Raw genomic sequence first — 12,500 nt, 5'->3', positions numbered from 1 at the left:
TATCACCGATAGTGCTCACACCTTGGAAACCACATTTCACCCGGGGAACCTTAGGGTGGATTTTGAGCCTTTCGGGATTGCGAAACCATCATTTAACACTCTAAACTTAATTTCCGCAATCCCAGACGCACTTTCCATATGGTCTCCAAAAATGCGTGTGAGCTGACCTGGTCCCTTATAATAGGCAATGAACACGATTTTGGCAAAATATTTTTTTCAAAATTTTTTGACTCACCGGGTAAAATCGAATTTACTTGGGAAAAATGTTCTAGCAGGGGCCCTCCCATACAAATTTTTTTCTTCTCAAAAATGATTTTCGTTTCACTTTTCATACTCAGGGGAGTCTAAAATTGATGTTTTGAGTCACCATGAAAAAAATTTTTTTTTTGACCCGAGCTTGGGTCGCGACCCAAAAATCGACTCACTTGGGAAAAATGTTCTAGCAAAGGCCCTCCCATACAAAATTTTTTTCTTCTCAAAAATGATTTTCGTTTCACTTTTCATACTCAGGGGAGTCTAAAATTGATGTTTTGAGTCACCGAGAAAAAAAAATTTTTTTGACCCGAGCTTGTGTCGGCGACCCAAAATCGACGCACTTGGGAAAAATGTTCTAGCAGGGGCCCTCCCATACAAAAATTTTTTCTTCTCAAAAATGATTTTCGTTTCACTTTTCATACTCAGGGGAGTCTAAAATTGATGTTTTGAGTCACCGAGAAAAAAAAATTTTTTTGACCCGAGCTTGTGTCGGCGACCCAAAATCGACGCACTTGGGAAATATGTTCTAGCAGGGGCCCTCCCATACAAAAATTTTTTCTTCTCAAAAATGATTTTCGTTTCACTTTTCATACTCAGGGGAGTCTAAAATTGATGTTTTGAGTCACCGAGAAAAAAAAATTTTTTTGACCCGAGCTTGTGTCGGCGACCCAAAATCGACGCACTTGGGAAAAATGTTCTAGCAGGGGCCCTCCCATACAAAAATTTTTTCTTCTCAAAAATGATTTTCGTTTCACTTTTCATACTCAGGGGAGTCTAAAATTGATGTTTTGAGTCACCGAGAAAAAAAAATTTTTTTGACCCGAGCTTGTGTCGGCGACCCAAAATCGACGCACTTGGGAAAAATGTTCTAGCAGGGGCCCTCCCATACAAAAATTTTTTCTTCTCAAAAATGATTTTCGTTTCACTTTTCATACTCAGGGGAGTCTAAAATTGATGTTTTGAGTCACCGAGAAAAAAAAATTTTTTTGACCCGAGCTTGTGTCGGCGACCCAAAATCGACGCACTTGGGAAAAATGTTCTAGCAGGGGCCCTCCCATACAAAAATTTTTTCTTCTCAAAAATGATTTTCGTTTCACTTTTCATACTCAGGGGAGTCTAAAATTGATGTTTTGAGTCACCGTGAAAAAAAAATTTTTTTGACCCGAGCTTGTGTCGGCGACCCAAAATCGACGCACTTGGGAAAAATGTTCTAGCAGGGGCCCTCCCATACAAAAATTTTTTCTTCTCAAAAATGATTTTCGTTTCACTTTTCATACTCAGGGGAGTCTAAAATTGATGTTTTGAGTCACCGTGAAAAAAAAATTTTTTTGACCCGAGCTTGTGTCGGCGACCCAAAATCGACGCACTTGGGAAAAATGTTCTAGCAGGGGCCCTCCCATACAAAAATTTTTTTTTGACTCACCGGGTAAAATGGTCGCACTTGGTAAAAATGTTCTAGCAGGGGCCCTCCCATACAAAAATTTTTTCTTCTCAAAAATGATTTTCGTTTCACTTTTCATACTCAGGGGAGTCTAATATTGAAGTTTTGAGTCACCGTGAAAAAAATTTTTTTTTGACTCACTGGGTAAAATGGTCGCACTTGGGAAAAATGTTCTAGCAGGGGCCCTCCCATACAAAAATTTTTTCTTCTCAAAAATGATTTTCGTTTCACTTTTCATACTCAGGGGAGTCTAAAATTGATGTTTTGAGTCACCGAGAAAAAAAAATTTTTTTGACCCGAGCTTGTGTCGGCGACCCAAAATCGACGCACTTGGGAAATATGTTCTAGCAGGGGCCCTCCCATACAAAAATTTTTTCTTCTCAAAAATGATTTTCGTTTCACTTTTCATACTCAGGGGAGTCTAAAATTGATGTTTTGAGTCACCGAGAAAAAAAAATTTTTTTGACCCGAGCTTGTGTCGGCGACCCAAAATCGACGCACTTGGGAAAAATGTTCTAGCAGGGGCCCTCCCATACAAAAATTTTTTCTTCTCAAAAATGATTTTCGTTTCACTTTTCATACTCAGGGGAGTCTAAAATTGATGTTTTGAGTCACCGAGAAAAAAAAATTTTTTTGACCCGAGCTTGTGTCGGCGACCCAAAATCGACGCACTTGGGAAAAATGTTCTAGCAGGGGCCCTCCCATACAAAAATTTTTTCTTCTCAAAAATGATTTTCGTTTCACTTTTCATACTCAGGGGAGTCTAAAATTGATGTTTTGAGTCACCGAGAAAAAAAAATTTTTTTGACCCGAGCTTGTGTCGGCGACCCAAAATCGACGCACTTGGGAAAAATGTTCTAGCAGGGGCCCTCCCATACAAAAATTTTTTCTTCTCAAAAATGATTTTCGTTTCACTTTTCATACTCAGGGGAGTCTAAAATTGATGTTTTGAGTCACCGTGAAAAAAAAATTTTTTTGACCCGAGCTTGTGTCGGCGACCCAAAATCGACGCACTTGGGAAAAATGTTCTAGCAGGGGCCCTCCCATACAAAAATTTTTTCTTCTCAAAAATGATTTTCGTTTCACTTTTCATACTCAGGGGAGTCTAAAATTGATGTTTTGAGTCACCGTGAAAAAAAAATTTTTTTGACCCGAGCTTGTGTCGGCGACCCAAAATCGACGCACTTGGGAAAAATGTTCTAGCAGGGGCCCTCCCATACAAAAATTTTTTTTTGACTCACCGGGTAAAATGGTCGCACTTGGTAAAAATGTTCTAGCAGGGGCCCTCCCATACAAAAATTTTTTCTTCTCAAAAATGATTTTCGTTTCACTTTTCATACTCAGGGGAGTCTAATATTGAAGTTTTGAGTCACCGTGAAAAAAATTTTTTTTTGACTCACTGGGTAAAATGGTCGCACTTGGGAAAAATGTTCTAGCAGGGGCCCTCCCATACAAAAATTTTTTCTTCTCAAAAATGATTTTCGTTTCACTTTTCATACTCAGGGGAGTCTAAAATTGATGTTTTGAGTCACCGAGAAAAAAAAATTTTTTTGACCCGAGCTTGTGTCGGCGACCCAAAATCGACGCACTTGGGAAATATGTTCTAGCAGGGGCCCTCCCATACAAAAATTTTTTCTTCTCAAAAATGATTTTCGTTTCACTTTTCATACTCAGGGGAGTCTAAAATTGATGTTTTGAGTCACCGAGAAAAAAAAATTTTTTTGACCCGAGCTTGTGTCGGCGACCCAAAATCGACGCACTTGGGAAAAATGTTCTAGCAGGGGCCCTCCCATACAAAAATTTTTTCTTCTCAAAAATGATTTTCGTTTCACTTTTCATACTCAGGGGAGTCTAAAATTGATGTTTTGAGTCACCGAGAAAAAAAAATTTTTTTGACCCGAGCTTGTGTCGGCGACCCAAAATCGACGCACTTGGGAAAAATGTTCTAGCAGGGGCCCTCCCATACAAAAATTTTTTCTTCTCAAAAATGATTTTCGTTTCACTTTTCATACTCAGGGGAGTCTAAAATTGATGTTTTGAGTCACCGAGAAAAAAAAATTTTTTTGACCCGAGCTTGTGTCGGCGACCCAAAATCGACGCACTTGGGAAAAATGTTCTAGCAGGGGCCCTCCCATACAAAAATTTTTTCTTCTCAAAAATGATTTTCGTTTCACTTTTCATACTCAGGGGAGTCTAAAATTGATGTTTTGAGTCACCGTGAAAAAAAAATTTTTTTGACCCGAGCTTGTGTCGGCGACCCAAAATCGACGCACTTGGGAAAAATGTTCTAGCAGGGGCCCTCCCATACAAAAATTTTTTCTTCTCAAAAATGATTTTCGTTTCACTTTTCATACTCAGGGGAGTCTAAAATTGATGTTTTGAGTCACCGTGAAAAAAAAATTTTTTTGACCCGAGCTTGTGTCGGCGACCCAAAATCGACGCACTTGGGAAAAATGTTCTAGCAGGGGCCCTCCCATACAAAAATTTTTTCTTCTCAAAAATGATTTTCGTTTCACTTTTCATACTCAGGGGAGTCTAAAATTGATGTTTTGAGTCACCGAGAAAAAAAAATTTTTTTGACCCGAGCTTGTGTCGGCGACCCAAAATCGACGCACTTGGGAAAAATGTTCTAGCAGGGGCCCTCCCATACAAAAATTTTTTCTTCTCAAAAATGATTTTCGTTTCACTTTTCATACTCAGGGGAGTCTAAAATTGATGTTTTGAGTCACCGAGAAAAAAAAATTTTTTTGACCCGAGCTTGTGTCGGCGACCCAAAATCGACGCACTTGGGAAATATGTTCTAGCAGGGGCCCTCCCATACAAAAATTTTTTCTTCTCAAAAATGATTTTCGTTTCACTTTTCATACTCAGGGGAGTCTAAAATTGATGTTTTGAGTCACCGAGAAAAAAAAATTTTTTTGACCCGAGCTTGTGTCGGCGACCCAAAATCGACGCACTTGGGAAAAATGTTCTAGCAGGGGCCCTCCCATACAAAAATTTTTTCTTCTCAAAAATGATTTTCGTTTCACTTTTCATACTCAGGGGAGTCTAAAATTGATGTTTTGAGTCACCGAGAAAAAAAAATTTTTTTGACCCGAGCTTGTGTCGGCGACCCAAAATCGACGCACTTGGGAAAAATGTTCTAGCAGGGGCCCTCCCATACAAAAATTTTTTCTTCTCAAAAATGATTTTCGTTTCACTTTTCATACTCAGGGGAGTCTAAAATTGATGTTTTGAGTCACCGAGAAAAAAAAATTTTTTTGACCCGAGCTTGTGTCGGCGACCCAAAATCGACGCACTTGGGAAAAATGTTCTAGCAGGGGCCCTCCCATACAAAAATTTTTTCTTCTCAAAAATGATTTTCGTTTCACTTTTCATACTCAGGGGAGTCTAAAATTGATGTTTTGAGTCACCGTGAAAAAAAAATTTTTTTGACCCGAGCTTGTGTCGGCGACCCAAAATCGACGCACTTGGGAAAAATGTTCTAGCAGGGGCCCTCCCATACAAAAATTTTTTTTTGACTCACCGGGTAAAATGGTCGCACTTGGTAAAAATGTTCTAGCAGGGGCCCTCCCATACAAAAATTTTTTCTTCTCAAAAATGATTTTCGTTTCACTTTTCATACTCAGGGGAGTCTAATATTGAAGTTTTGAGTCACCGTGAAAAAAATTTTTTTTTGACTCACTGGGTAAAATGGTCGCACTTGGGAAAAATGTTCTAGCAGGGGCCCTCCCATACAAAAAATTTTTATTTCTCAAATCGATCCGTGGTTTCACTTTTCATACTCTAGGGCCCATTTGCTTCAACTTTGGAAAAATTTTTCGATGATGAAAAATTTTCACCTTCGACGTCCATCGACCACTCGACCCGAACTTGGTACTTTTGTATGGAGGTACCCGAGTGGTGACTTTTTCATACAAAAATTTTTATTTCTCAAATCGATCCGTGGTTTCACTTTTCATACTCTAGGGCCCATTTGCTTCAACTTTGGAAAAATTTTTCGATGATGAAAAATTTTCACCTTCGACGTCCATCGACCACTCGACCCGAACTTGGTACTTTTGTATGGAGGTACCCGAGTGGTGACTTTTTCATACAAAAATTTTTATTTCTCAAATCGATCCGTGGTTTCACTTTTCATACTCTAGGGCCCAATTGCTTCAACTTTGGAAAAAATTTTCGATGATGAAAAATTTTCACCTTCGACGTCCATCGACCACTCGACCCGAACTTGGTACTTTTGTATGGAGGTACCCAAGTGGTGACTTTTTCATACAAAAATTTTTTTGCGAATACGTGTTCGTTCGCGATCATTAAGGCCATGAACCGCAAGTCCGCTGCGATAGAAATAGTGCATTGTAGTTACTCGACGAGAAAAAAAATCGGGACTTAGAAAAATTTTTGAAAGTCAAATCGTATTGACTTCCAACAACACCTGATAATAAACACACATTGCCTGTTGCACCACAGTTCGCATTTGACTTAACAAATCGCCTGTTGGTACGCACATCACCATCGACTTTACCAATCGCGTTTCGCACCGCTAATCCCACTTGGCGTGGAGCCACGCACATAATGTTGCGAGGAGAGTATTAATCGGGACTTAGCGTTTTAAGCTCGCGAACACTCCACTATGGGAGTGCACGCAAGCACCAACTGTACACACACAACACAACAATCACTCTCGCGAACACTCCATTCCCAAAGTGAACGCGAGCACCAGCAAGCATGGGTCGCCTGAGAGGATCGATGCGAACGCATCTCTACAACTCGCAGCTCCCAGCCTGTAGTCCCGTCGTTTGCGGGCGGTCGAAGGTGTCGAAACTAGTTGTATCCACGGTCGACGGAAACACAGCCACCAGGGTTCCCTGTGGTAAGGTACTTCCACGTGCAGCGTGCTCCCGCCCGTTGCGGCTCAGTCTAGTGCTATAGCGGGGATGAGACGTCAGTGTGCGCGGGGCAGCACCGACGGATCTCGGAGGGTTGTTAAGCCCGCTAGCTTCCGATCACCTAATGGGTTTGAGAAGCGCTATCAGCTCGGATTGGATACGACCTTAGAGGCGTTCAGGCATAATCCAGCGGACGTAGCGTCATACCAAAGTCCGGTCGAACTAGTATTGAGCCAGTGGTCCGTACCTGTGGTTCCTCTCGTACTGCACAGGAATTCCGTTAAGATAGCGGCAAACAGCACACACCAGTAGGGTAAAACTAACCTGTCTCACGACGGTCTAAACCCAGCTCACGTTCCCTTGAAAGGGTGAACAATCCTACGCTTGGTGAATTTTGCTTCACAATGATAGGAAGAGCCGACATCGAAGGATCAAAAAGCCACGTCGCTATGAACGCTTGGCGGCCACAAGCCAGTTATCCCTGTAGTCTGGTGCGAGCCTCCAGAGAGAGCAGACGGAAATCCGCGTTCCTCCGTGTTTCAGAGCAAAAGTGCCGCAATTTGCGCTTGACCGGTGCGAAAGTTTGCAGTAAAGTTGGAGGTACCCTCTGGAACCCCCCCTGCGAATTTGGTGGCCCCACGCCCCCCCTTGCGTGTGTTATTAAACAAAACGGTTTTTGTGATATATTGTGCGAAAGAGTGAAGTTATCGAAAAAGTGATAGTGACACTTCGTGGGCCTCACCAGGCCACACCTTTTGGTGAAGAAACATTGGCCGAATTGATGGAGTTCGCGGAACGGCAGGTGTTTTTGTGGTGAAATTTCACACCTGTATAACTCCGAACATTGCGGATCGATTCGGCTGGAAGGTGTCTCAAAAGTTGCGCTCTACAGTAAAGAACAAGTGTTGAAAATTTCGTGTCAATCGGACAAAAACTCAGGGAGTTATTCGCGGACAAAGATAACCACGTGCTCGTCGAAAATGGCGGCGTGTGTGTGAAAAAGAGCGAGGAAAAAAACTTCCGGACGAATCACCCCCCTGCTGGAGCGCTAGCGCTCCCGGAGGGGCACTCCCGGACGAAATTTCACCGCTCTTTACGTGTGTGTGAGATTTGTGTGTGTGTGACATTTTCGGCCCAATACCATCGTGTGGGGTGTCTAACGACGCGTCTCGGAAAGAGGAGTGGGGGAAACGCGGTTTCCCCCCCCTAGCACCACCCACCCGCCACCCAGCCCCGGAAAACCCCCGCGAAAAGTGGTTTTCCGCGATTTTCCCGGCCAAGGAGCGGAGGTAGAGCTCCCGGGTGTTTGGAAGAAAGTTGCGGGGTGAATTTTCACATCGAAGACAATCGCCGGAAAAGCGATTTTCGCAACATCCAGAAAGATACGGGCGGAAAAGCGTTTTTCCGAAGAAGAAAATTTTCGCCCTGATACCGTCGTGCGGGGTATCAAACGACGAGTTTTCAAGAGAGGAGTCGGGAAAATACCCCCCCACCACCATACCACCCACTCCCACCCCCCTAGGGCGGAAAAACCACCCAGGAAGCGGTTTTTCGCGATTTTCCCGGCCAAGGAGCGGAGGTAGAGCTCCCGGGTGTTTGGAAGAAAGTTGCGGGGTGAATTTTCACATCGAAAACCATCGCCGGAAAAGCGATTTTCGCAACATTCAGAAAGAGAGATACGGGCGGAAAAGCGTTTTTCCGAAGAAGAAAATTTTCGCCCTGATACCGTCGTGCGGGGTATCAAACGACGAGTTTTCAAGAGAGGAGTCGGGAAAATACCCCCCCACCACCATACCACCCACTCCCACCCCCCTAGGGCGGAAAAACCACCCAGGAAGCGGTTTTTCGCGATTTTCTGCGAAAAATTTTATCGCCACCCCACAAAGTGCGGTATCAAAAGAAGCGGCTCGACAAGGCGAGTTCAACGCGCACCCATTCGTCCTCCTACCATCTTCCCCCACCTCACCAGGCCGGAAAAACCTCTCCGTGGCCCGCTATTAGCGTCCTCCCGCAAGGGAGAGTTGAAGTGGGGCGTCAGTAATGGCGACAACTCGCACCACGCGACTCAGGTCGGAGTCCACCGACGAAAGGGTGGGGCGGTCCCTTTCGGCTGTTGAGCCGAAAGTTATGCTTACGCGAGTCTCGGCGACGGCAACGAAGCAGGGAATCTCGGACATGGCGGAGCTCCGACAGCTCCTGAACGATTCGTCGCTGTCCAATGAACAGCTGCGTGCAACGATCGCCGGTCTGCAGCAGGAGATAACGATGCTCCGGCAGCAGATGGAGGCGATGGCAGAACAGGCCAGGCAGGAGACGAAGCTGGTCAGGGAGGAAGCCCGCATGCGTGAGACGGTGGCTCGTGAGGAAAACGAGCGTCTGCGCCACGAGCTGAAGGAGGAGCGCGCCAGCTTCCAAGAACTGCTGGCGCAGACGCTAGGCTACGGGGGTGGCCAGCGTTCAGGGCGGCAGCAGCAGCAACAGCAGCAGCAGCAACAGCAGCAGCAGCAGCACCAGCAGCAGCAGCAGCAGCAGCAGCAGCAGCAGCAGCAGCAGCAGTGGAGGCAGCAGCAGCACCAGCAAGGAGCGGCGATGGCAACGGCAGCTCCACTTCCGGACCAGGAAGGCGGCTCTTGGTCTGAGGTGGTGCGTCGCAAACCAGCACGCCAAACAACGAGCCGACAGCAGCAGCAGCAGCAGCAGCAGCAGCAGCAGCAGCAGCAGCAGTGGCCGGAACTACCGCAACGACGGGCGGAGGTTCAGCGACAGGCGTTCGCTGGGCCATCACGACAGCAGCCCCAGCAACAGCAGGGACAACAGGCTCGGCGCAGCCAGCCTGCAACACAACGAGGAGGACAGCGCCAGCGGCAGCGTAAAGCGAAGCCGGACGCGGTAGAAATCGCCCCAGGCGAGGGGCAAACCTGGCTGGAGGTATACCAGGCGGTGCGAGCGGCTCCAGAAATGGAGAAGCACCAGGAGGCCCTAGGTGTAGGACGACGCACCACACGCTCCAGATTGGTGATGGAGCTTAATGAAGGCGCGGACGCTGCAGGAGTTCTGCAGACCATCAAAGAGGTCTGCGAAAAGGCGGAACTGTCGGCCTCAGCTCGGCTGGTGACGCCTACTGCGGAAATAAAAATCCTGGCGATCGACCCTTTAGCGAAGGAGGCCGATGTGGCGATGGCACTGTCCAATCTGTGCCATATCACCGTGGAGGAGACCTCGGTTCGTCTGCGACCTGCGTGGGACAGCACGAAGGTGGCGATGGTACGGGTACCGGTAAAGGTAGCGGAGAAGCTGGTGGGCGAGCACGTGAAGATCAAGTTCACGTCTTGCCTGATCGAGCAAGTGACGCAACTGCAGGCGCGTCAGCAACGCTGCTTCAGGTGCCTGGAGACGGGGCACATCCGGGCGGCGTGCAAGAGCGAGACGGATCGCTCGGCTTGCTGCATTCGCTGCGGGAAGCCGGACCATCAGGCGAAGAGCTGCACGGCGGAGGTCTGCTGTGCCGCCTGCGGGGGACCGCATCGGGTGGGACACCCGACGTGCCGGCGCTGAGAGTGCTGCAGGTGAACCTCGGGCGATGTCAGGCAGCACAAGACCTGATGTTGCAGACGGCTCGCGAGCTCGAGGTTCAGGTGGTGCTCGCCTGCGAGCTGTATCGGCCGCCTCGCGACGACCCGCGGTGGGCCGTTGATGTGGAGCAGGGCGTAGCGATCATCGCAACGGGCGCCTATCCAATTCAGCGTTTGTGGGGGAGCGTCGCCCCGGGACTAGTGGTGGCCACCATAGCAGGAGTCACGTTTGCCAGCTGTTACGTGTCCCCCAGCAGCGGTCCCGCGGAATTCGAGAGCTTCCTCGGTGCGGTGGAAATGTCGCTCGTCGGACACACAACATCCGTCCTGGCCGGCGACTTTAATGCGTGGAACGAGGAATGGGGGAGCGCGCGCACTACCCAGAAGGGGCAGGATCTCCTGAGTGTGGTGGAGCAGCTGTCGCTGCAGACGCTCAACCGTGGCAACGTGCCCACGTTCAAGGGCAACGGGGCGGCGCGAGAAAGCGTGATCGACGTTACATTCGCTAGCCCATCCATCGCGAGGCCGGGCTCATGGCGAGTGCTGAGCCGATTCTCCGGTAGCGATCACGCCTACGTTGAGTTTCAGGTGGACGTTCCGGGTCAACGTTCCACGCGACGAGGCCAGCAGCAGCGAAGCCGGACAGCAGCCAGCGATGGGACAGCCAGACACGCCGGGACCCGGTGGAAGACGGCGCAATTCGACAGGAGGTGCTTCGACATCGCCCTCACACACGGCCACTTCGAACAGGTCGATACACCGGAGGGGCTGATCGGCGGACTCACCCAGGCGTGCGATGAGACCATGGAGAGAGTGCATGGGGCCACTTTCCACCGCAAGCCCCAGATGTACTGGTGGTCTCCAGAGATCGAGCGCCTGAGGGAGGAGTGCGAAGCAGCGGAGGCCGCTCATTGCCGAGCCCAACTGTCGGAGCGTGCAGCGACATCTGCCAGGCTGCAGGATTGCCGCCGTCTGCTGAAGGCTGAAATAAAGAGCAGCAAAGAAAGCAGCCTCCAGGAGCTGATCGACTGTGTTGAAGCTGAGGTGTTCGGACTCGGGTACAAAGTGGTGCGAGCGAAACTGCGCAGCAGGGCGCCACCGGAAACGGACCGAGCCGTACTCGACCCGATCGTCGACGCGCTGTTTCCGGAGCATCCAGCATTTGAGTGGCCAGACATCGAAGCGTGTGCTGCCTCACACGAGGCTCTGAGGCCGGTCACGGTTGCGGAGATCCTGTCGCTGGCCGAGCGGATGGCTCCCTCGAAGGCGCCAGGGTTGGACGGCATACCCAACGCCGCAGTGAAGGCGGCGATGAGGAAGCATCCGGAGGTGTTCGCGAAAGTCTACAACCAGCTGCTCGAACAGGGCGAGTTTCCTGCGGAGTGGAAGGAGGCTCGTCTCGTGCTGATCGCGAAGCCGGGAAAGCAGCCGGGCGATCCGTCGTCATACCGCCCGCTGCTCATGCTGGGAGCAGTCGCCAAGGGGTTCGAACGGCTGATCCTAGATCGGCTGAACGACCACTTGGAGGACAGCGACGCGCCTCGTCTGTCGCCAAATCAGCACGGGTTCCGGCGAGGCCGGTCAACCATCCAGGCCATCGAACGAGTAGTCGAGCGGGGGCAGCACGCGAGGACATTCCATCGTACCAACCAGCGGGACCCTCGCTGTCTGGCGGTCGCAGCGCTGGACGTGAGGAACGCCTTCAATTCCGCGAGCTGGAAGGCGATTGCGGCTGCCCTGCAGAAGCTGCAGGTCCCTACAGCCCTCCAGAGAATCTTGCGCAGCTACTTTTCTGAGAGGAGGCTGGTGTACGAGACCAGCGAGGGACCAGTGCGGCGTACGATTACGGCAGGCGTTCCACAGGGCTCAATACTGGGCCCAACGTTGTGGAACGCCATGTACGACGGCGTGCTTCGGGTGGAGCTGCCCGAGGGTGCTGAAGTGATCGGCTTCGCGGACGACATCGCGGTGCTGGCGGAGGGGACTACACCTGAAACAGCGACGCGAGCAGCAGAGACGGCGATTGCGGTGATCAGTTCGTGGATGGCACAACACCATCTGGAGATTGCTCCGGCCAAAACCGAACTGATTATCGTGTCCACCATGCGGCGAGACAACACCCGAGTCCCGGTGAGCGTCAGCGGAGTGGAGAAGATGCCGACCCGTACGCTCAAGTACCTCGGGGTCATCATCGAGGACCACTTGTCGTGGAAGCCACACGTCGAGCAGGCCACGTCGAAGGCGCTCCGTGTGGCACAGGCGATCTCCAGGCTGCTCCGCAACCACGGCGGGCCAACGAGTGCGAAGCGGCGTCTTCTTGCGTCAGTGGTGGACTCCACCCTC

This window comes from Anopheles moucheti (genome assembly GCF_943734755.1).
Source record: "Anopheles moucheti chromosome X unlocalized genomic scaffold, idAnoMoucSN_F20_07 X_unloc_16, whole genome shotgun sequence".
NCBI lineage: Eukaryota > Metazoa > Arthropoda > Insecta > Diptera > Culicidae > Anopheles > Anopheles moucheti.
The sequence above is the reverse complement of the archived record's forward strand: the minus strand, read 5'-3'. Positions refer to the sequence as shown.